General features: G+C 38.2%; 1 protein-coding gene across 2 annotated transcripts in view; it reads left to right on the top strand.

Moving 5' to 3' along the window:
• LOC143650546 (olfactory receptor 7G2-like) overlaps positions 1 to 24,425 on the top strand; it is a 99,599-nt gene that overhangs the window by 25,120 nt on the left and 50,054 nt on the right. The window lies entirely within an intron of this gene.

Consider the following 24,425-nt stretch of genomic DNA (forward strand, 5'->3'; position numbering starts at 1 on the left):
AAAGCACAAAATCAGGGAGATAGCTTAGAAAAGATTAGTGTCTTTCCAGATCTCCTTTCCAGGGAAATTTGGAACTTATATACATCTACTTTATGTGCTCTGAGTCTTTTGGGCTGGGAAAATAGACTTGAGTAGATCCCTATGGGGGAGATTCTCCCTGCAGAATTAGCCTTCCAGGTAAAAGTAGCTAAAGATAATGAAAGGAGTTAAAAACATATAGAGGCAAATAAAATATGAAAAGAACAGATCAACCTTCCTGGAAGAGGAAGAGGGAAAAGGAAGCTTTTTCTTGAGGGTGAAATAATTGCAAAAATAGTGTGATCTCAAAAATGGTACCAGGCATTCAGAACGAGAATCACATTATTAAGAGCTAAAAACATTCTGATTAGTTAAATATAATCTGTTCTAAAGGTCTACAATAAGTTGAACCATGTGTCAATGATAGCACAAAGTCAATAAACAAGAAAATCCTAAGCAAAAGAGAGAAACTGATCTCTAGTTTAAACTCATCATAAAGATGAGATTCCTAGATCAAGCAAATAAGTCAGAGCTATACTAAGAAACCAGCAGATATGGCTCTATGAACGGAGGGAAAAAAAAAACTTCAGATGAGACACAGGAGTTGAAATAATTAATTAATGATGTTCAAATGAATTTTCTAAATCAACATGAGGAGATGAAGAAAATATGGCAAAAGAGGTAAGGGATATAAAGAAGAAACTGGGTGAGCCAAAAGAACAATTCAAAATGTGCAAAAAATAAAAAAATCATATGGGAATGAAAGGAAAAATAGATTTAAAAAATACAATGGAGTCATGCAACAGCAGATTTGAAAAGACAGAGAAAAGGATCAGTAACCTAGAGGATAGGACACCCGAAGTACTACACCCAGAAGTACAGATAGGGAAGAGAATAGAAAAAAAAACAAATTAGTTGGGTTTCAGGGAATTGATGTCAACACGAAGCACACAAATAAACACATTATGGATTCCCTAGAAATAGCAGAGAGAGGAAGGTTCAGAAAGACCAACTGAGAATATAATGGCTGAAAACTTCCCAACTTTTATGAAAGACATCAGCACTCAGTTCCGAGAAGTAGAATGTTGCCCAAACAGAATAAATGTTCCCACACAGAAGGGAAGCTCAGTGACACTACAGGCCAATTTCTTATTAAAAACCATGGAGGTCAGAAGGCAGTGATGTGGGATGCAATGACTAAGAAGTAGATTGGTGAATAATGTTGTATATATATGACCCAATATTGTGCTGATGCAAAAAGGAACGAAGTTGTGAGGCATGCAACATTGTGGATGAACCTATGGGGTATTTACTGAGGCAAAATAAGCCAGAAAGAAAAGAGCAATTATTGTATAGGCTCATTTAGAAAATGCTTAGAAGAAAACAGGGGCTTAGATTGTAAGCTCTTGTAGCAGTTACATTTTGTCCAGAATGGTAATTATTATTTCTGGATTTTTAGAGGCTGTTTTATATATGAACAATCTGGTATTCAGAGATATGTATGAAGGCAATCAAGTCAGGATTAACATAATTCAGAACACAGGGCTAAAGAAGACATTGTCTATATTTTAGAACCTCAGCTACTCTTTGAGACCAAAGGGAAGAGAGGTTTAATTTGTCCAGAACCTAAATTTTCTGTAGCACATAATCTAACTCAACCTGTCTAGATAGCTCATTTAAACAATCATAACACAGGGAGCCCAGAATAAAAATGAGGGCCTTTAATCCTGCATAGTTTAATGTAATGCTTGGATATATCTTGAAATATATTAAGCAGTAATAAAAAAATATTGGCAAAGTTCCTTGAGGGATGGGAGAAAAATATGGAACTATTAAACTTTACCACCAGGGAAACCTCTGACACTGTGTCAAACTTTAGGGACACCCAAATCAATAAGCCAGGCCCTTGACCTTGAGGCTGGCTTTTGTGAAGCATACGTAAGTAGCAAAGAAGCTTAGACTACCCATAGATGTGCCTAAGAGTCACCTACAGAGACCCTCTGTTGTTGCTCAGATGTGGTCTCACTCTCTCTAAGCCCAGTTCTGCAAGTGAAATCATTGCCCTCGCCCCTACGTGGGACATGACATCCAGGGGTGAAAGTCTCCCTGGCAGCATAGGAGATGACCCCCAGGGATGAGTATGGCCCTGGCACCATGGGATCAACAACACCATCCTGATCAAAAGGGGGAAAAAGTGTAACAAATAAGGTATCAATGGCTGAGAGAGTTAAAATACAGTTGAGAGGCTACTATGGAGGTTGCTCCTATGCAAACTTCAGTTAGACATTGCTGCCTATCATAGCTTGCCAAACCCCAACTGAAATCATTCCAGCCAACCCTAAGGAACACCTAGGTAATATATAAAATTCCACAAAAGTCCCATGCACTAGGATTCCAGAAACCTACAATCTCCAGATTGTTCCTGAAACCTAGAGGGGGCCAGCCTTTCCAGAACATCAGCTAGTTCCATCTCCCAACCCCTTGTTATTGACAGCCCTTCTAACATGAAAACATTAGAATGGGCATAGCCCAAATGTCTCTGAAGAAAAAGTGATGGTGGAGTTATAAAGAGAAGGTCGTGCTTAACAAATGAGTATGATTGTTGAATCATTATTACATTTCTTTTAGACTTCAGTATCCTGGTGCAGTTAGGAATAAAAACTTAAAATTGTGGAGTTGTAACCCATGCCAAACTTTGAAATCTGTTCTACAACTAATTGTGCTTTGCTTTGAAATTCATGGCTTTTTTGTATATATGTTATCTTTCACAGAAAGTAAAAAAGTTCTGATAAATAAATAAATAAATAAATAAATATGTATATGTATTTATTCTTTCTAGTCTCCAATGTTCTGGAGCAGCTAGAAGGAAAAATCTGAGATGATGGTATGGTAGCCCATGACAAAGTCTGGGATCTGTCCTTGTAATTACTTGTTGAAGAGTATTTTGAAAACTATTGCATTTTTCCTTTCTTTGCTTTGTGTTTATGTTATATTACACAATAGAAAAAGTTTTTATAAAAAAGAAGGCAGTGGTGTGATATATATATATACATACACACTTGTTTGTTTGCTGTGATATAGTAAAGATACTGAAAGAGAAAAAATGCCAGCCAAGATTTTTTTATCCTGCAAAACTTCCTTTTAAAAATGAGGGAGAGGGCAGGTAATGGTGGCTTGGTGGCAGAATTCTCACCTGCCATGCCGGAGACCTGGGTTCAATTCCCAGTGCCTTCCCATGCCAAAAAAAAAAGAGAGAGAGAGAGAGTTTAAAATGTTCACAGATAAACAGAAACTGGGGTGGTTTGTTAAAAAGAAACCTGCTCTACAAGAAATACTAAAGGGAGTGCTACAAGCTGAAAGAAAAAGACAGGAGAGAGGTTGGAAAGAGAGTGTAGAAATGAATGTCAGTGAGGGTAACCAAAAGAGTTAAAAGAAAGATACAAAAATAAGATATGACATATAAAAGCTACCAGATAAAATGGTGAAGAAAATACTGCCTTTACAATAATAATATTGACCGTAAATGGATTATTCTCCCCAATTCAAAGACATAGACTGGAAGAGGGGAGAAAAAATATGATCCATTTCAATGTTCTCTACAAGAGACTAACTTTAGTGTTAAGAACATAAGCAGGTTGAAAATGAAAGGTTGGAATAAGATAGTCCATGCAAATAGTAACCAGAAAAGAGTGGGGGTAGCTATACTAATATTAGAAAAAAATGAACTTTAAATGCAAAAGAGACAAAGGCCATCATATATTAATAAAAGGGGAAATCCACCAAGAGTAAATACTTATAACACTAATTAGTTTCTCTCCAAATATTTATACACCTAAATATTTAGAATTTATACACCTAATCTCCAAAAATACATTAGGAAACATTGGTAAAACTGAAAGGAAAAAAAATAGGCTAAAACAATAGCTGGAGACTTCAATACACCATTCTCATCAATAGACAGAACATCTAGGCAGAGAATCAATAAATAAAGAACGTGACTAATATGTTAATGACATGGTCAGGTTCTTGTGTTAACTTGGCCAGGTAGTGGTGCCTGGTTGTCTGGCCGGGCAAGCACTGGTCTGTCTGTTGCTATGAGGACATTTCATGGATTTAAATCATGAGCATGTTGGCTGCATCACAGCTGATTGCACTTGTAATCAGCTAAGGGGAGTGTCTTCTGCAATGAGTGATGCTTAATCTAGTCACCGGAAGGCTTTTAAGGAGGATTCAGAAGAGACAGTCACTCTTCCTGCTTCAGCCAGCCAGTCTCTCCTGAGTGTTCATTGAGGACCTTCATTGAAGCTGCCAACTTGTGGCTTGCCCTACAGACCTTGGATCTACATTGCCATGATGATGTGAGACATTTTTATAAATTTTATATTTATGGAATTTGACTGCTGATTCTGTTTCTCTAGAGAACCCTAGTTAGTACAGCTTTGTACTGGGAATGGTTCTTAAGACACAGAATCTTAAAAATGGGTTTTTACAATTGGTTTCTATCCTGACAAAGGCACTAAGGTCTCTGTTTCCAATAATCAGAATGACACTGCCAATCCCTGGGGTGAGCTGGCAAAAGAGATCATCAAAATATCCATTGGATTCTTTTGATGATTCACTTATACAAAGCCAGGCTCTGGGGGGATAATGTTTTTCACACCATTACAGAGTTCTGTGGAATTAGGAGGCATAGAGATTTTGGCTGGTGGTTATTAGATATGCTGTATACATTGATGAGACAAACGGATGAGCTGAAGGCTTCAAATGAGAAGCTTACATGCTATATGACAGATGTGAAAGTTTCTATGAGTGCCCTGAAGGAAAATATTATTTCCTGTGGCTGCAGACTTGAGGCCTCTGAAAATCAGACTCAGGATTTCATTGTTAGCATAGCAACTTTACAACAAAAAACTGAAATCACAGTCTTACATGGTGTCTGCCATTAAAATGAGAGCATTGATTGGAAAGGAGTGGGACCCTGAAAAATGGGATGGTGACATATGGATTGATAATGATGGATGTGGAGAGGTTGAAACCCTAGGTCAGGCTGAGTTTTTTTCTAGACAATCCTGTAATAGTCTGCCCTGAGGACATAGCTGCCCGACCTCCAGCCTGACCTGTGCAGTTGGCCACCCAGGCCTGTGCAGAAAACAGATGGGTCTTGGAAGAGACAGTGTATTAAGCTCAACCAGGTGGTAACTCCAATTGCATCTGTTGTTCTGGATGTGGTATCATTGCTTGAGCAAATCAATACATCACCCGGTACCTAGTATGTAGCTATGGTTCTGGCAAATGCTTTTTTCTCAATAGCTGTTAGTAAGGACCACCAGAAACAGTACACTTTCAGCTGGCAAGGTCAGCAATATATTTTCACTGTCCTACCTCAGGAGTATATCAACTCTCCAGCCTTATGTCATAATCTTGTCTGCAGGGACCTTGATCATTTCTCCCTCCCACAAGACATCACACTGGTCCATTATATTGATGATATCATGTTGATTGGACCTAGTGAGCAAGAAGTAGCAACTGCTTTAGACTTATTGGTAAGGCATTTGCGTGTCAGAGGATGGGAGATAAATCCAACAAAATATAGGGGTCTTCCATCTCAGTGAAGTTTCTTGTGTCCAGTGGTGTGGGGCATGTTGAGATGTCCTTTCTAAGGTGAAGAATAAGTTTCTGCATCTGGCCTCTCCTATGATCAAAAAAGAGGCACAATTCCTAGTTGGCCTCTTTGGATTTTGGTGACAACATATTCCTCATTTGGGTGTGCTACTTGGCCCATTTTTCAAGTGACCAGAAAATCAGCTAGTTTTGAGTGGGGACCTGAACAAGAGGAGGCTCTGCGACAGGTCCAGGCTGCTGTACAAGCTGCTCTGCCACTTGGACTGTATGATCCAGTGGATTCAAAGGTGATGGAAGTGTTAGTGGCAAATAGAGAAGTTCCCTAGAGCCTTTGGCAGACCCCTACAGGAGAATCACAATGCAGACTCTTAGGATTTTGGAGCAAAGTCTTACCATCTGCTGAAGGTAACTACTCTCCTTTTGAGAAATAACTTTTGGCCTGCTACTGGGCCTTAGAGGAGACTGAACACTTAACCATGGGCCACCAAGTTACCATGAGACCTAAGTTGCCTATCATGACCTGGGTGTTGTCTGACCCACCAAGCCATAACGTTGGGTGTGTGAGCACTCCATCAGAAAATGGAAATAGTATATATGAGATAGAACCAGAGCAGGTCCTGAAGGCACAAGTAAGCTACATGAGGAAGTGGGTAAAATGCCCATAGTCTGCACTCCTGCCACATTACCTTCTCTTTCCCAGACCAGAGCTGTGGCCTCTTGGGGAGTTCCTTCCAGTGAGTAAACTGAGGAGAAGAAAACCCAGACCTGGTTTACAGATCGTTCTGCATGATATACAGGTACAACCCGAAAGTGGGCAGCTACAGCACTGCAGCGCCTTTCTGGGAAGTCCCTGAAGGACAAAGGTGACGAGAAATCCTCCCAGTGGGCAGAACTTTGAGCAGTGTACCTGGTTGTTCATTTTGCTTGGAAGAACTGACCAGAGGTGCATTTGTATACTGACTCATGGGCCGTTTCTAATAGTTTGGCTGAATGATCAGGGACTTGGAAAGAGCATAATTGGAAAATTCATGACAAAGAGGTCTGAGGAAGAGGTATGCTGATAGACTTTTCTGAATAGGCTAAAAACATGAAGATATTTGTGTCCCATGTGAATGCACACCAGAGGGTGACTTCAGCAGAGGAAGATTTTTAATAACGAAGTGGATAAGATGACCCATTCTGTGGATACCAGTCAGCTTCTTTCCCAGCAACTCCTGTCATTGCCCAATGGGCTCATGAACAAAGTGGTCATGGTGGTAGGGATGGAGGTTATGCATGGGCTCAGCAACATGGACTTCCACTTACCAAGGCTGACCTGACTACAGCCACTGCTGAGTTCCCAATCTACCTGCAGCAGAGACCCACACTCAGCCCCTGATATGGCACCATTCCCCGAGGTGACCAGCCAGCTACATGGTGGCAGGTTGATTACATTGGACTACTACTTTCATGGAAGGGGCAGCAATTTATTCTAACTGGAATAGATACATACTCTGGATATGGGTTTGCTTTCCCTGCATGCAATGCTTCTGCCAAAACTACCATCTGTGGGCTTACAGAATGCCTTATCCATCATCATGGTATTCCACATAGCATTGCTTCTGATCAAGGAACACATTTCACAGCAAATGAAGTGCAGGAATTGGTATATGCTGGTGGAATTCCCTGGTGTTACCATGTTCCCCATCATCTAGAAGCAGCTGGATTGATAGAACAGTGGAATGGCCTTTTGAAAACTCAATTATGGTGCCAACAAGGTGGCAATACCTTGAAAGGCTGGGGTAATGTTCTCCAGGAGGCTGTGTATGCTCTGAATCAGCATCCGCTGTATGGTGCTATTTTTTCCATAGCCAGGATCCATGGTTCCAGGAACCAAGGGGTGGAAATTGGAGTGGCACCACTCACTATTACTCCTAGTGATCCACTAGGAAAATTTTTGCTTCCTGTTCCTGCGACCCTGAGCTCTGCTGGTCTACAGGTTTTAGTTCCAAAACGGGGTGTGCTTCCTCCAGGAGAAGCAACAATGATTCCACTGAACTGGAAGTTAAGACTGCCACCATCACTTTGGGCTACTCATGCCCCTGAATCAACAAGCCAAGAAGAGGATTACATTATTGTCTGGGGTGATTGGCCCTGACTATCAGGGGGAAGTAGGACTGCAACTACATAATGGAGGTAAAGAAGAGTTTTCTTGGAATATAGAGATCCCCTGGGGCGTCTATTAGTACTACCATGCCCTGTGATTAAAATCAATGGAAAACTGCAACAACACAATCCAGGCAGGACCACTAATGGCTCTGAGACTTCAGGAATGAAGGTTTGGGTCACCCCACCAGGCAAAGAACCACGGCCAGCTGAAGTGCTTGCTGAGGGTTAAGGGAACATGGAATGGGTAGTGGAAGAAGGTAGTGAAAAATATGAACTTCGACCACGTGATCGATTACAGAAACAAGAACTGTAATGCTGTTTTGTTCATGTTATAATATTTAAGTTGTAAGATATCAAGTTTAAGAATGAATGTTGCCCAAGGATTTGCATCCTATTCTGGAGAGATTTAATGTGTTTCCAGTTATATGCAGGACAGTTGAGTATTGTTAGGTCAAAGAAAAAAATGTGTGTTTTATTGTTTTTTATTTGGAAATGGGGTATGGCTTAAGGTGATATATATAGCTGCCAAGTTGACAAGGGGTGGACTGTCATGGTCAGGTTCATGTGTCAACTTGACCAAGTTGTGGTACCTGTTTGTCTGGTTGGGCAAGTGCTGGCCTGTCTGTTGCAATGAGGACATTTCATAGAATTAAATCATGATCATGTCAGCTGCATCCACAACTGATTCCATTTGTAATCAGCCAAAGGGGAGTGTCTTCTGCAGTGAGTGATGCTTAATCTAATCACTGGAAGCCGTTTAAGGAGGATTCAGAAGAGACAGGCTCTCTTCCTGCTTCAGCTGGCGAGCCTCTCCTGTGGAGTTCACCCAGACCCTCCATCGAAATCATTGGCTTCACAGCCTGCCCTGCGGATTTTGGACTCTGTGTCCCCATGGTCACGTGAGACACTTTTATAAATTTTATATTTGTGAGTGTTCCCTCTTGATTCTGTTTGTCTAGAGAACCCTAGCTAATACAGGGGCAAAGCCCAGCACAGTGTGTGGCTGTTGTTTAGAGAATCCAGATCCCAGAGGGATCTGAGCAACAGTTTCAACCTGCCCTGGCCAAAAATGGCTGGTCTCAACCATCCAATAGCAGGGCCAGAGTGGGCTGAGAATTAAAATTATAGCACCTCCTTAGAACTATAGGGACAATTTGGCTGAAGAGTATCATTGGCTGGGCATTACAAGAAAGCACAAAATCCGGGAGATAGCATAGAGAAGATAAGCATTCTTCCAAGTCTCCTCTCCAGGGAAATTTGGAACTTATATGCACCTACTTTGTGGGCCCTGAGTCTGTTCTGACTGGAAAATAGACTTGGGTAGGTCTTTTTTGGGGAAACCCTCCCCTATGAATTAGTGTTCAGGTAAAAGCAGGCTAAAGATAATGGAAGGAGTGTTAAAAACATATAGAGGCAAATAAAACAAAAAAAAGAACAGATCAGTCATCTTGGAAGAAGAAGAGGGAAAAGGAAACATTTTTCCTGAGGGTGAAGTAATTGCAAAAATAGTGTGATCTTAAAAATTGTACCATACATTCAGAGCAAGAATTAGATGATTAAGAGACAAAACCATTCTGATCAGTTAGGCATGATCTATTCGACAGGTGAACTATGTGACAAAGTCAATCAACGAGAAAATCCTAAGCAAGGGAGAGAAATTGACATCTAGAATAAACTCATCATGAAGATGAGATGCTTAGACACAAGCAAATAAACATGCTCTACTAAGAAACAAGAAGATATGGCCACACAAAAAGAAAACTGACACTTCAGATGAGATATAAGAGTTGAAACAGCTAATTGGTGACTTTCAAGTGAATCTTCTAAATCAATGTGAGGAGATGAAGAAAATATGGTAAAAGAGATAAGGGATATAAAAAAGAAACTGGGTGAGCATAATGACTTCAAAAGCATGCAAAAATAAAAAATCTTATGAGAATGAAAAGAAAAATACAAGAGATTAAAAATACAATGGAGGCATTCAGTAGTAGATTTGGAGAGACAGAAGAAAAGAAGGATATTAAGGAATGACGAGAAAGAAAGAAAGAAAGAAAGAAAAAGACACCGATGGGTTCGGGGGTCTGAAGCTTAACTTTAGCAAACAACAGACAACTTTATTCTGAACCAGATCCTGCTTACATACTGCAGGGTGACAAAAGGTATGCATGCATTTCCTGGGGGAACAGAGTGCTTATCTTTCAGTGCTCTCTTCCTTTATACTTAACATAACCATTTGGGATAAACATTCTCTTCCTCCCAGACTGTTCTACATAAAGCAGATAGCAATCTCCACAGTTTCCTGCCACCACCCTGAGGCCAGCTGCTCCCAACAAATTCTGCAGGTCTTGTTTTAATCTTTGGCTCCTACAGTGAGCCTCTTATTGCTCAGTTGTGGTCTCTCTCTCAGCCACTTCTGCAAATAAACTCACTTCCCTCTCCCCGACATGGGACATAGCTCAAAGGGGCATAAGTCTCCCCAGCCATGTGGAGACTTCCAGGGATGAGCATCGTCCTGCCATCTTATGATTGAGAATGACTACTTGGTGCAGGTGGTGGTGGGTGGGGGAAGTTAGAAATGAAACAATACAAAGTTTTAGTGGGTGGCTAAGAGATTTCAAATAGAGTTGAGAGGTAATTCTGGAGGTTATTCTTTTGCATCATATGAATAGTCCTTTTATAGTTTCTATTGTATTAGAATAGCTAGAAGGAAACACCTGAAACTGTTGAACTGTAATCCAGTAGATTGGATTCCTGATGATGGTTGTATAACTATATAGCTTTTATCCTGTGATCATGTGATTGTGAAAACCTTGTGACTGATGCCCTTTTTATCCAGTGTATGGGCAGGTGACTAATAAAATAAACAAAAATGAATAAATAAATAAATAATGGGGGGAAGTGGCATGGGATATTTTGGGTGTTTTTTGAAAAATTTTTTTTCTATTTTTTTCTTGGAGTAACAAAAGTGTTTTAAACTTGACCATGGTGATGAATACCCAACTATTTGGCGATACTGTGAGCATTGACTGTATATATTGGATGGATAATTTGATGTGTGAATATGTCTCAAAAAATTGCATTTAAAAAGTTATAGGATGCAGTGAAGGCAGTGCTGAAATGGGAATTTATTGTCCTAAATACCAACATTAAAAAGAAGAAAGAGCTAAAGTCAAAGACCTAACTGCACTCTTGGAGGGACTAGAGAATGAACAGCAAACTAAAGTGAAAGCAAACAGAAGGAAAGAAATAACAAATATTAGAGCAGAAATAAGTGAAATTAAGAATAAAAAACAATATAGAGATTCGACAAAACCAAAAGTTTGTTCTTTGATAAAACTGAAAAACCCTTAAGACTCACAAAGTAAAAAGAGAGATGATGAAAATAAGAAAAATCAGAAATGAGAGGGACGACATTACTAAAGCCATAGAAATAAAAAGATCATTACAGGATTGTATGAGCAATTGTAGGCCACCAAACTAGAAGACAGGTGAAATGAACAACTTCCTAGAAACACAAGCAACCACCACTGACTCTAGAAGAAATAGAATATCGCAACAATACAAGCACAAGTGATTGAAATAATAATCAAAGATCTCCAAAAGTTTGAAAGCCCACTTCCACCAAGGTGAATTCTACTAATCATGCCAAGGAGAATTAACACAAATCCTGCTCAAACTCTTCCAAAAATTGACGAGGAGGGAATATTACCTAATTCATTATGTGAAGCCAATATCATCCTAATACTAAACCCCCCCAAATTTATTACAAATAAAGAAAATTATAGACCAATTTTTTAAATGAATATAGATGCAAAAATTCTCAAAAAGTACTTTCAAGTAGAATCCAATGGCATATTAAAGGAATTATATACCACGATCAAGTGGGATTAATCCTAGATATGTAAGTGTGGGTCAACACAAGAAAATCAGTTAATGTAATAGAGCACATCAAAAAGACAAAGGGTAGAAAAACTCTAGAATGAGCTGAGACCCAGCATCAAGGAATTGAGAAAACCTTCTCGACCCAAAGGGGGAAGAGTGAAATGAGACAAAGTGTCAATGGCTGAGAAAGTCCAAACAGAGTCGAGAGGTTATCCTGGAGGTTATTCTTATGCATTAAGTAGATATCACCTTGCTATTCAAGATGTAACGGAGACACTGGAGGGAACTGCCTGAAAATGTAGAGCTGTGTTCCAGTAGCCATGTTCCTTGAAGATGATTGAATAATGATATAGCTTTCACAATGTGACTGTGTAATTGTGAAAACCTTGTGTCTGATGCTCCTTTTATCTACCTTGTCAACAAACGAGTAGAACATATGGAATAAAAATAAATAACAGGGGGAACAAATGTTAAAATAAATTTAGTTTGAAATGCTAGTGATCAATGAAAGGGAGGGATAAGGGGTATGGTATGTATAATTTTTTTTCTGTTTTCATTTTATTTTTCTGTTGTCTTTTTATTTCTTTTTCTGAATTGATGCAAATGTTCTAAGAAATGATCATGATGATGAATATGCAACTATGTGATGATATTGTGAATTACTGCTTATATATGTAGAACAGATTGAGCATATGTTAAGAATGTTTGTGTTTCTTTCTTGTAATATTTTTTTAATTAATAAAAAAAGACATTAGGTAAAAGCTAAAAAAAAGACAAAGGGAAAAATCACATGATTAACTCAATTGATGTAGAAAAGTCAAAGTTCATATATGAAAGATACACAGTTAGCCATCATATTCAGTCATGAAATCCTGAAAACTCCTGCTCTGAGCTCTGGAACAGGTCAAGATAAACCCTGTCACTATTATTATTTAACATTGTGCTGAAAGTTCTAACTAGAGCCAATTAGGCAAGAAAAAGAATAAAAAGGAACCCAAATTGAAAAGGAAAAAAGAAAACTTTCACTCTTTTCACATGACATGATCAGATACTTAGAAAGCTCTGAAAAATCTAAAACAAGCATACTAAACAAATTAATTCAGCAAAATGGCAGGATACAAGATTAATGCCTATAAGTCAGTAATGTTTTAATACACTAGTAAGGAGTAGTCTGAGGAGGAAATCAAGAAAAAATACTCCATTTACAATAGAAACTATAAGCCAGATATCTAGGAATTAATTAAATCCAGGGTGTAAAAGATTTATATATGGAAAATTATAAAACATTACTAAAAGAAATCAATGAAGACCTAAAAAAAATGGAAGGACATGCCACGTTAGTAAATTGGAAGAATAAACATCATGAAGATGTCAATTATACACAAATTGATTACAGATTCAACGAAATGACAATTAAGTTCCCTATAACCTACTTTGCAGAAATGGAACAATCATCAGATTTGTTTCGAAGGGCAAGGGGCCCTAAATAACCAAAACCATCTTGAAAAAGAACGAAGTTGGAGGGCTCACACTTCCTGACTTTAAAGCATGTTACAAAGCTGCAGTGGTTAAAATAGCAGAGTCTATATGCTGCCTACAAAAGACTTACTTTAGGAACACTTATTCATTGCTTATGGGAATGTAAAATGGTACATCTGTTGTGGAGGGCAGTTTGGCAGTTCCTCAGGAATCTAAGTATAGAGTTCTACATATAAGTACTTACAAGTACAAGTAGTATAAGCAGCAATCCTGCTACTTGGGATATATCCAGAAGATCTGAAAGCAGAGATGTGAACAGACATTTGCACAACAATATTCATAATGGTATTCACAATTGTCAAAAGATGGAAACAACCCAAGTGTCCATTAGCCAATGCACAGATTAAAAATGTAGTATCTACATACAAAGAATTTTATCTAGCCGTAAGAAGGAATGAAGTCTTGAAGTACACAACAACATGGACAAAACTTGAGGATATTATGGTAAGTGAAATAAGTCAGGACCTGTTCAGACCCCCATTTTGGAAGTGAAACCAATATTCATAAGAGGTCCAGTTGACAATGTGATATCAATAAAACCCCCAAAATTCTGCAATTGGACAGCATCAGACTTATTTTAAATTATACAGGATTCCAAGGCTCCTACTGAAGACAGGGAAGTGTTGCTAGTTCACAGGATCTTAACTACTATTGAAAGGGGATTTTTGGCACAATGATAAATTAATTATCCTCATTTAAGAACGTGGACTAGACATAGATTAACATAAATATGTATGTTTGCATATGTTACATATGTATGTGATAACATGAATTTTTATTGAAGTTCTCAAGAAAGATGGGAATGATCACAGAGGAATAAAAAAGGAGATCTCAGAATTGCTTTTAGCATAAAACTAAAAGTTAAGTATAAGGAGAGGCAGAGCTCACTCCTCCACCAAAAACATCGAGAAAATGGCCAAAAAAGCAGCAGTTCTGGGGCTCAGGAGACAGGGGAGGACCATTGCAATATATAAGGAACAACACGATGAAATGGAGAAGCTGTGGGGAGTAGAGTAGCTGAACTCAACTCTGGCTCCCAGGGTCTGCTCTTCACAACCAAGGCCAGCAGCTTCAGGTAGACCTGCTTCTTGCCCACCTGGCTTCCATGGACTGAGAGAGAGAGGAGCTCTCTGTCCAGGAGAAGATGAGGATGTGGCACAGTCCTGTTCCAACTGCTGACCAGTGACATTGACCCTCTGGGTTCCACAGCCTTGAGCCTTTCCACGTGGGTGACCAGGGCACCTGTGTCTCCATTATTTCTGCACACAGAGAAACTACAGTGAATCAAATCCACTGTAGTTCCCTGTCCCTATCCCCACTCTTGAGGCAACTGGCTTCTGCTTGGCCAGGATGCTGCCCTGTTGGCTGCTGCAGACTGGGAGAGTTTGGTAAGCCCTCCTCCACCTGGGAACCGAGGGTTACAGGACACAGTTCTGATCAAAGTGTTGGTCAGTGAAATTGGACTGTGGGGCCCCACAGCATTTTTCTTTTCTGGACATGCTTCAACAGCATTGCAGTGCAATTATTTCTGCCCACCTCAGAAAGAGGGGGCAGAGGCAAAAACAATAACTTATCTTTGTAGGTCTGCGGGAATAGGTTGCCAAAGGACCATCTGTTTGGGAGGTTGGGAACGTGAAGTATTGAGAAGCTACTTTCCTAACCTCAGAGCCCCTTGGAAATGGTCTACATCTCTTGTGTGGAACCTTATCCCTGTCTTGGCTGGGAAATACTGACAAGCCAAGTACCAAAGAATAGCTTTAACATGAACCAAATCAAGAATAAAATCTTAGAAAATGGAGGGAAACCAACTTTCAAAATAATCTTATCAAGATAATCAGATGCCCAGTGTCATGGTCAGGTTCATGTGTCAACTTGGCCAAGTGGTGGTACCTGTTTGTCTGGTTGGGCAAGTGCTGGCCTGTTGGTTGCAATGAGGATATTTCATAGAATTAAATCATGATCATGTCGGCTGCATCCACAGCTGATTCCATTTGTAATCAGCCAAGGGGAGCATCTTCTGCAATGAGTGATGCTTAATCTAATCACAGGAAGCCTTTTAAGGAGGATTCAGAAGAAACAGGCTCTCTTCCTGTTTCGGCTGGTAAGCCTCTCTTTTGGAGTTCATCCAGACCCTCCATTGAGTCATCGACTTCACAGCCTACCCTGCGGGTTTTGGATCTGCATTCCCATGGTCACATGAGACACTTTTATAAATTTTATATTTGCGAGTGTTCCCAGTTGATTCTGTTTCTCTAGGGAACCCTAACTAATACACCCAGATACCAGCAAAAAGAAATTAGAAGACATACTAAGAAAGAAGTAGATATGGCTAAGACAAATGATTATATTAAAAAGGCAGAGGAGATACAGAATTTGGAATAACTATCCAAAGATGTGCAAACAAATATAATTTCTGTGCAAGCAAATATCTTCTAATTTCAACAAGATGGCTAAACACAAAGATATTAAAAAGACTCTATGAGAGCATATAGAAGATTTTGAAAGATTACATAGAAAAACAGCAGATCTTACATAAACGAAAGACATTGTCAATTGAATTAAAAATATACTAGAGACACACAACAGCAGACTTACAGACTTGGAGAGGAAGAGGAAAGGATCAGTGAGTTAGAACACAGAGCAGCTGATGTGAAGAGACAAAAGAACGAATGGAGAAGAAAATGGAAAATTTTGAGCAAGGTATCAGGAAAATGATTGACAACACAAGGCACACAAATATACACATCATAGGTGTCAAAATGATAAGAGAAGGGAAAAAGTGTCAGGAAGAATATTTGAGGAAATAAAGGCTAAAAGTTTCCAACTCTTATCATATACATAAATATGCAAATTAAAGAAGCCCAACATACACCAAATAGACTCAATCCAAATAGAACTACTCCAGGCCACATACTAATCAGACTGCCAAGTGCCAAAATGAAGGAGAGAATCCAAAAAGCATTGAGAGATTAGCACTGAAAGGATAAGTACTGACTTCTCATCAGACACCATGGAGGGAAGAAGGCAAAGTTATACATATATAGGCAAGTAGTATACAAAAAAATCTGGGGCAGCTATACTGACAGACAAAATAGACTTTAAATGCAAAAAAGTTATGACATGAAAAAGGTCACTGTATATTAATAAAAAGGGCAATTCACCAAGAATAAATAACAAGCATAAATATTTATGCACCTAATCAAGGTGTCTCAAAGTAAGTGAGGCAAACACTGGCAAAACAAGAGGGAGTAATAGACATCTCTACAATAATAATGAGAGATTTAAACATCCCCCTCTCTTCAATATATAGAATGTCTAAACAGAGGATCAGTAAGGAAATAGGAACCTAAATGAACCAGACCTAATAGCATATATAGGGCATTGCACACGAAAACAGCAGGATATACATACTTCTCAAGTGCTCATGGAACATTCTCCAGAATAGACTACATTCTGGGACACAAATAAGGTCTTAATAAATTTTAAAAGACTGAAATTTTACAAAGCACCTTCTCTTATCATATTGGAATGAAGCTGGAAATCGATAATAGCTAGGGAACTGGAAAATTCACAATTATGTGGAGTTCAGACAGCAAGCACTTAAACAATCAGTGGGTCAAAGAAAAAATTGCAAGAGATATCAATAAATATCTTGAGATGAATGTAAATAAGGATAAAACATATAAAAATGGATGGAATGCAATGAAGGCAGAGCTAAGAAGGAAATTTATAGTCCTAAACACCTACATTAAAAGGGAGGAAATAGCTAAAATCACAGACCTGGTGGAACATCTGGAGGAAGCAGAGAAATAGAAAACTAATTCCTAAGCAAGAAGGAGGAAAGAAATAAAAAAGATTAGAATTAGAATGTAAATAAATCAGAGAACCAAAAACAGTGGACAGTATCAATAAAACCAAGTTTGTGCTTTGAGAAGATAAAAAATAAGTTACAAACCTTTAGCTAGACTAAGACAAAAAGGAAGAAGATGCAGATAATTAAAATCAGGTTGAGATGGGGGATTTCCAGTTTTGTTCAATTTTTGGGGTGAAGTTATTTTATGTTTTAATATTTTAAAATTTGCTGAAACTTCTCTTGTGCCGTAACTTATGGTCTATTTTGGAAAATGATTTTATGTGCACTTGAAAAGAGTGTGTGTTCAGCTGCTGTTGAGTGAAATATTATATATGTCTCTGTTATCTCCAGTTGTCTTATAATGTCATTCAGATCCTCTATTTCCTAATTTATCTTCACCTAGATAATCATTTTAATTGTGTACTGAAAAACCCTACTCTTTCTTTCTTCAATTTTAACAATGTTTGCTTTGTATACTTTGAGGCCCTGTTATTAAGTGCATTTATGCTTATAATTGTTAACTTTTCTTGTTGAATTGGTCCTTTTATAAATGTATACTGTCTTTTTTTTTTGTCTCGTAATACTTTTCTGCTTAAAGTCTATTTGGTCTGACATTATTAAATCTTCCACTGCTTTCATTTGGATACCATTTTCTGGAAACATTTCCTCATCCTTTCACTTCCAACATGTTTGCTCTTTGGATGGAATGTGTCTCTTGTAAACAGCATGTAGTTGTGTCATATGTCTTTATACTTTCTGCCAATCTCTGCCTTTTGATTGGAGAATTTAATCCATTTACATTAAAGTAATTACCAGTAAGGCGAGACTTACTTCTGCCATTTGCTAATTAGTTTGTGGTAAGTCGCACATATTTGTCCCTAATTACTTGCATCACTGTCTTCGTGTTGTTTATATTATTTTTTATAATGAGTCATTTTGAATTACTTATCCTTTTCTTTTGGGTAGATTTTAAAGATATGTTTTTTATGGTTAACATGAGAATCACATGTAACATCCTAAATCCACTGAAATGTATTTATGAAAAACAGTTTTATTCACAAACCATATGGGTCCAAAGTGTACAATCTGTTGCTGTTGGTTACATCACAGTGTTGTGTTTTCATCATCACGATCAATTTGAAACATTCTCATTACTCCAAAAGGAAAAAATTCCCATACCTATTATACCCTCTATTATTGACCGTTAGCATTGGTATAGTAACTTCGTTACAATTGATGAAATAATATTATAATATTACTGTTAATTATAGTCCATAGTTTGCATTAGTTGCATTTTTCCTTTATACCACCCTACTGTTAACATCTCTTAATAGTGATGTACATTTATTCTGGTTCCTGGAAGAGCATTCTTATTTTTGTACAATTAGCCACATTCATTGTCCACAACAGGGTTCACTACATCATATAGTCTCATGTTTTATCCTCTAGCTTTTCTTCTAGTGACACACCTGCCCATTGATTTCCCCTTTAAACCATAATTCAGCACCAATAATTACATGTAATGTGCTGCCATCACCTCTACCCATTTCCAAACATTTGCAATCAACCAAATTAGAAACCCTACACAACTTAAGCATTCCAATCTTAGAGAGATAGCTTTCAGTCTTTCATCATTGAATAAGATGTTATCCGTGGGTTTTTCATGTATGCTGTTCATCAGATTGAGGAAGTTTCTATTCGCATCTTTCCAAGTATTTTTATCAAGAAACGACGCAGGATTTTGTCAAACGCCGTTTACATTTCAACCAAGAAAATCGTGTGTTTTCCCCTTCAATGTGTTAATGTAGTGTATTATATTAATTGGTTTCTTGTGTTGAAACCCCACTTATGTACAAGAGATCATGGTGTATACTTCTTTTAATGTGCTGTTGGATTCAATTGCTAATATTTTTATTAGGATTATTGCATCAGATTTGATTACTAGTATTTTCATTAGGGTTTTTGCATCTAGATTCGTTAGAGAGATTGGTCTGTAATATTATTTCCTTGTAGAAAATTTATCTGGCTTTGGTATTAGTTTGATGTTGGAGTAATAGAATGATTTAGCTAGTTTTCTCTAGAATTCAATTTTTGTGGAACAGTTTTAGGGGGATTGATTTTAAAACTTCTTGGAATGATTGGTATAATTCACCTGTGAAGTCACCTGGTCCTGAGCTTTTATTTGGCGGGAGGATTTAGATGACTGTTTCAGTCTCTTTACTTGATTGATTAGTTAAGGTCTTCTGTTTCTTCTAGAGTCACTGTAGGTTTTTGCGTGTTTCCAGGAAACTGTCAATTTCATCTAAGTTGTCTAACTTTTTGGTATATGTTGTTCATAGTATCCTCTTATGATCTTTTTTATTTCAGTGGGTACAGTAGCAATTATCCCCCTCTCATTTCTGATTATATTTATTTGTGTCTTCTCTATTTTTTTCTTTGTCAATCTAACAAAGGATTTTCCTATTTTGCTGTTCTTCCGAAAGAACGAACTGTGCGTTTTGTTGATTTTCTCTATTTTTTTCAATGTCATTTATTTCTTTCCAATGTCATTTATTGTTTTTTCTTTCTTTCTGCTTGCTTTCAATTTTAGATATTTCATTTCTACTTTTTCCAGGTGTTCATTTATTTCTTCAATTTTAGCTCATTATTCTTTTTAACAAAGGCATTTTGAGCTATAAATTTCACTCACAGCACTGCCTTCACTGAATCCCATAAGTTCTGGTATGTTGTGTCCTTATTTTCATTCACCTCAAGATATTTACCGATTTCCCTTGCAATTTCTTCTTTGATCTGCTGATTCTTTCACAGTGCAATATTTAACATTCGTATATGCTCTTAATGAAATTTTATTGAGATGTATTCATATAATCATCCAAAGTACACAATTGATGGTTCACAATATCATCGTGTAGTTGTGAATTAATCATCACAAGCAATTTTTGAATATTTTCATTACTGCAAAAAAACATAAAAGAATGAAAATAAAAATAAAAGTGTAAAAGAACATCCAGAACATCCCAGGCACCTTATCCCCCCATCCTTTATTTATTTATTGTCTTTTTTTTTTTTTTTACTCATCTCTCTCCGTACATTGGATAAAGGGAGTGTCAGCCACAAGGTTTTCACAGTCACAGGATCACACTGTAGAAGCTATGTAGTTATATAATCATCTTCAAGAATCAAGACTACTGGAATAAAGTTCAACAGTTTCAGGTATTTTCTTATAAGTATTCAAATCCACCTAAAACTAAAAAGGGATGTAGATAATGCATAAGAATAAGCTCCAGAATAGCCTCTTGACCTTATTTGAAATTTCTCAGACACTGAAATTTAATTTTTTTTCCTTTGTCTTCCACCTTTTGATCAAGAGGGCTTTCTCAATCCCATGATGTCAGATTCAAGCTCACCACGGGGAATAATGTCCTATGTTGCCAGGGAGATTTATACCCTTGGGAGTCATGTCCCACATAGGAGTTGGGGAGGCAGTGAGTTTAATTGCCAAGTTGGACTGAGAGAGAGACCACATGTGAGGGAAAAAAGAGGTCCTATGGGAGTGACTCAGGTATAATTATAAGTAGACTTAGCATCCCTTTTAAAGCAGTAAGTTTATAAGAGTAAGCCCGAATATCAAGAGCTCAGCCAATTAAAGTGGTAGTCCGCTATGCTTGCAAGAATATCAGGTCTTCCCCAGGTGGGGAAATTTCATATTTCCACATTTTTCCCAGTCCTTCAAGGGAACTTTTCAAATACTTTTTTATTCTCTGCTCAAATTACTCTGGAATGTATTGGGAACATAACACTAACCTATACAAACCAACAAGATCTCAAACCCTATTCAAGGTTCCATGTAATGATGGTGTTTGAAAAAACTGACCATACAACTTTAAATGAGATAATGTTCTACCAAAAATATAAATTTTGCACCAAATAAACATCCATTCCTTTGGTCTCACACAGAAGTTGAAGTTTTAAAACACAGCCAATATCATCTTTTATCCTTTGGTCTGATTTACCTTAGTCCTAACAAGAACTGCTTCCTTCATATCTCTAATTGAAATCTGATTTCTCTTTCAGCTTTATTAATAGTTGCTGTATGGGGTAATAGTGATTTTCAGAGTTGAAGAACTCTAGCTCTGAAACTCAGGTGTCACACAGATACCCAGAGTTCTAATGACCAATCGGGTCATACATGCCGGGCTCAGCATCTCAGAATTTAGAAATAACCGTTATAACTTTGGAATAGATGTGAGCGCTGTAAGACATTACCATCTAGAAACCTTTATGCTGCAGTACAGAATGTTCTCCTGATAACCTGTGGTCTCAGATTCAATTCTTGAGTCTTTACATAGTAGGTAGGCCATTTTAGTGAGGTGTTATAATGCTTGTCTTTTCATTTCTGGCTTATTTCAATCAACCCACTGCTTTCAAGTTCTATTCACCTAGTTGCATGGCTCGCAATGTCATTCCTTCTTACATCTGCTCAATATTCCATTGTATGTACGCACTACAGTCCACCCTTCTGTCCATCAGTCACCGTATCCTTAGGCCATCTCCATCCATTGCAAACTGTGAATACTGACACCATAAACACCACCGTGAAACTATCCAGTCATGTCCATGCTTTCAGTTCTCCCAAGTATATACTTAAAAGCGGGGTTGCCAGGCTCACATATAAATTCTATACACAGTCCATGTGGAACCACCATTTTGCACTTATAATGGGCTGCATCATTTTACTTCTTTAACAACAGTGAATAGGGAAGGGTATATCCCTCTCTCCACATTTTCTCCAGCACTTCTATCTTCTGTTTATTTTTAAAATAGTTTTGTTTACACACCTTAAAATCCATGCTAAGTAAACAATGTTTCCTGGTATAATCACAATCTATATAAGCACATTTCTATTTCTTTTGCAAAGAAAGAAGTAGAGGAATGAAAAAAGAAGATTAAAAAATAAAAAGTAAAAAAAAAATTAAAATGAAATGAAAAGGACAAATACCAACACCAAGAATTCAATAGCCTTCCATTATATTGCCCTCTTAATGACATTTAGCCTTGGCATATTTCCTTTGTTACATTTACCGGAAGCATATTACAATGCTACTGTTTACTATAATATTGCATTTTTTCCATATACCATCCCATTTTCAACACCTTGCAATGTTGACATTCAATTGTTCTCTGTCATATAACAGCATTCTTGTATTTGAACAATTAATCAGCATCATTGACCACTCTAGATTTCACTAAGTGCAGAGTTCCAGTCTTTGTCTATATTAACTTCTGGTGTCATATATGCCCCTAGCCATCCTCTTTCAACCCATGCTCACACTCAATTTTGCTCAGTGTTCATACAATATTGTACTACAGTCAGATAGTATTATTCTATCCATTTCTGGATCTATATAATCAATTCTGTTGAACCTTCTGTATGCCTTCAGCATCAAATGTCCAATCTCTACCCTCTTTCCGTCTTTTGATAATGTATGTTCTCAACTTTAACTCTCAGAAATTGTTCATCAATGTGAGTTAACATTAGTAATACCACACAATATTTGTCCTTTAGTTTCTGATAATTTCACTGGATATAATGTCCTCAAGGTTCATTCAAATTGTTGCATGTTTCATGACTTTATTCTGTTTTCCTGCTGCATAATATCCCATCATACGTTTATACCACAGTTTGCTTATCTACTTATCACTTGAAGGACACTTGGGCTGTTTCAATCTCTTGGAAATCATGAATAATGTCACTATAAATACCAGTGTGCAAGTGTCCATTTGTATCCCTGCCTTCAGTTCCTCCAAATACACACCTAGTCATGGCATTGCTGGATCATATGGCAATTCTATACTTAGCTTCCTGAGGAACCACCACACTGCCTTCCAGAGTGGTTGCAACATTCTACATTCCCATCAAGAGTGAAATAGTGTGCTTCTTACTCCGCATCCACTCCAGCACCTGTAATATTCTGTTTGTTCATTTTTTTTTAATATAATGGCAGGTATGAGATCATGTATCATTGTGGTTTTGATTTGTATTTCCATAATAGCCAGTGAAGTTGAACATCTCATATGTTTTTCATCCACTTGTAGTTCTTCTTGAGAAAAGTGTCTGAAGATGTCTTTTTGCCCATTTTTAAAATTGGGGTGTTTGTCGTTTTGTGGTTAAGCTGTATGAGCTCTGTATATATTCTGGATATTAAACCCTTAACATGGAGGCAGCACAAGATGGCAGCACAGTGAGGTATGAATTTATGTTGTCCTCCAGGACAGCTAGTAAAGAGCCAGGAACTGTATGGAACAGTAATTGGGGGAACCTCAGTGACCAGACACACACAATACACTAGTCTGAAATGGGTGGAGTGGTTGAGATCCCCCACAAAACTGTCCCCCAAGCCACAGAGGCTGTTCCTCCTCCTGCATGAGCATGGCAGGCTGGTTCCCCAAGGGAAAAAGGAACAGACCCTACTAGAAGCAAGGAAGGTAGCTCATCCAAGCTCAAATTGCAGAACTAATGAACAATTTAGACTGCTGAAAACAGCCCCTGAGCACAAATAAACTTAGAGTAAGCACTAAGGGAACCCAAAGTGAACGGGTGGGTCTGACAGGGGAAGAAAAAAACAGAGGCTTTTTAAGTTGGACAGCACAAAATACTGGAAAAGGACTGGGCCCCAAGAAAAAGGGGGCAAATAGAGCCTGGGGGCACATAGGGCAATGTACCAACTCCAGCTGTTGCTTAAGCAAACATGCGGAACTGTGATCTGGCTCTGAAAAGCTGTTTATTCTACTTTGTCTTTAAACTTTTTAACAGCTCATTAGGGAGAATTGGGAACATTTTCAGGCTTCAGCACTACCCAAGGCAAGGGCAGAATTAAGCATGACTGAGTGACAAAGGAAATTGGTAAATGGGGATAATTCCCTAAGAGAGATATCTTTCCCAAGAAAGGCGGGCAGTGTCCAGTTCAAGTGGTGGCCCTCCTTCAAGGAATTCAGGCCCCAGGGACTGGAAACAGTCTAAGCCCGCCTCCTTCCTCAGACTCAGTCACAACACCACCACTGGCAGAGAAAGACTGCTGAAAATTAAAGGGATGGCATCACTTTATGCAGGTGGGAAATGCAGGCTGACAGGTGCCATATGTTGGGCAGGACTGGAAAAGCGTGGAGTCTAGAAGTTTCATAGGAAAGTCTTATAATGTGTTATGTCTCACTATTAGAGAATCTTGATATTGGTTACCCCTCCTCCTGAGATGTGAGCCTGTCTGGTCTGACTGGGGTCAGTCATATCTGAGGAAATCCTCCTCAAAACAGGTTCCATATAGGCAGAGCAAGAACCAGGAAATCAAGAGCTGAAAAATTCTCA

This window comes from Tamandua tetradactyla, chromosome 11, assembly GCF_023851605.1.
Source record: "Tamandua tetradactyla isolate mTamTet1 chromosome 11, mTamTet1.pri, whole genome shotgun sequence".
Taxonomy (NCBI): domain Eukaryota; kingdom Metazoa; phylum Chordata; class Mammalia; order Pilosa; family Myrmecophagidae; genus Tamandua; species Tamandua tetradactyla.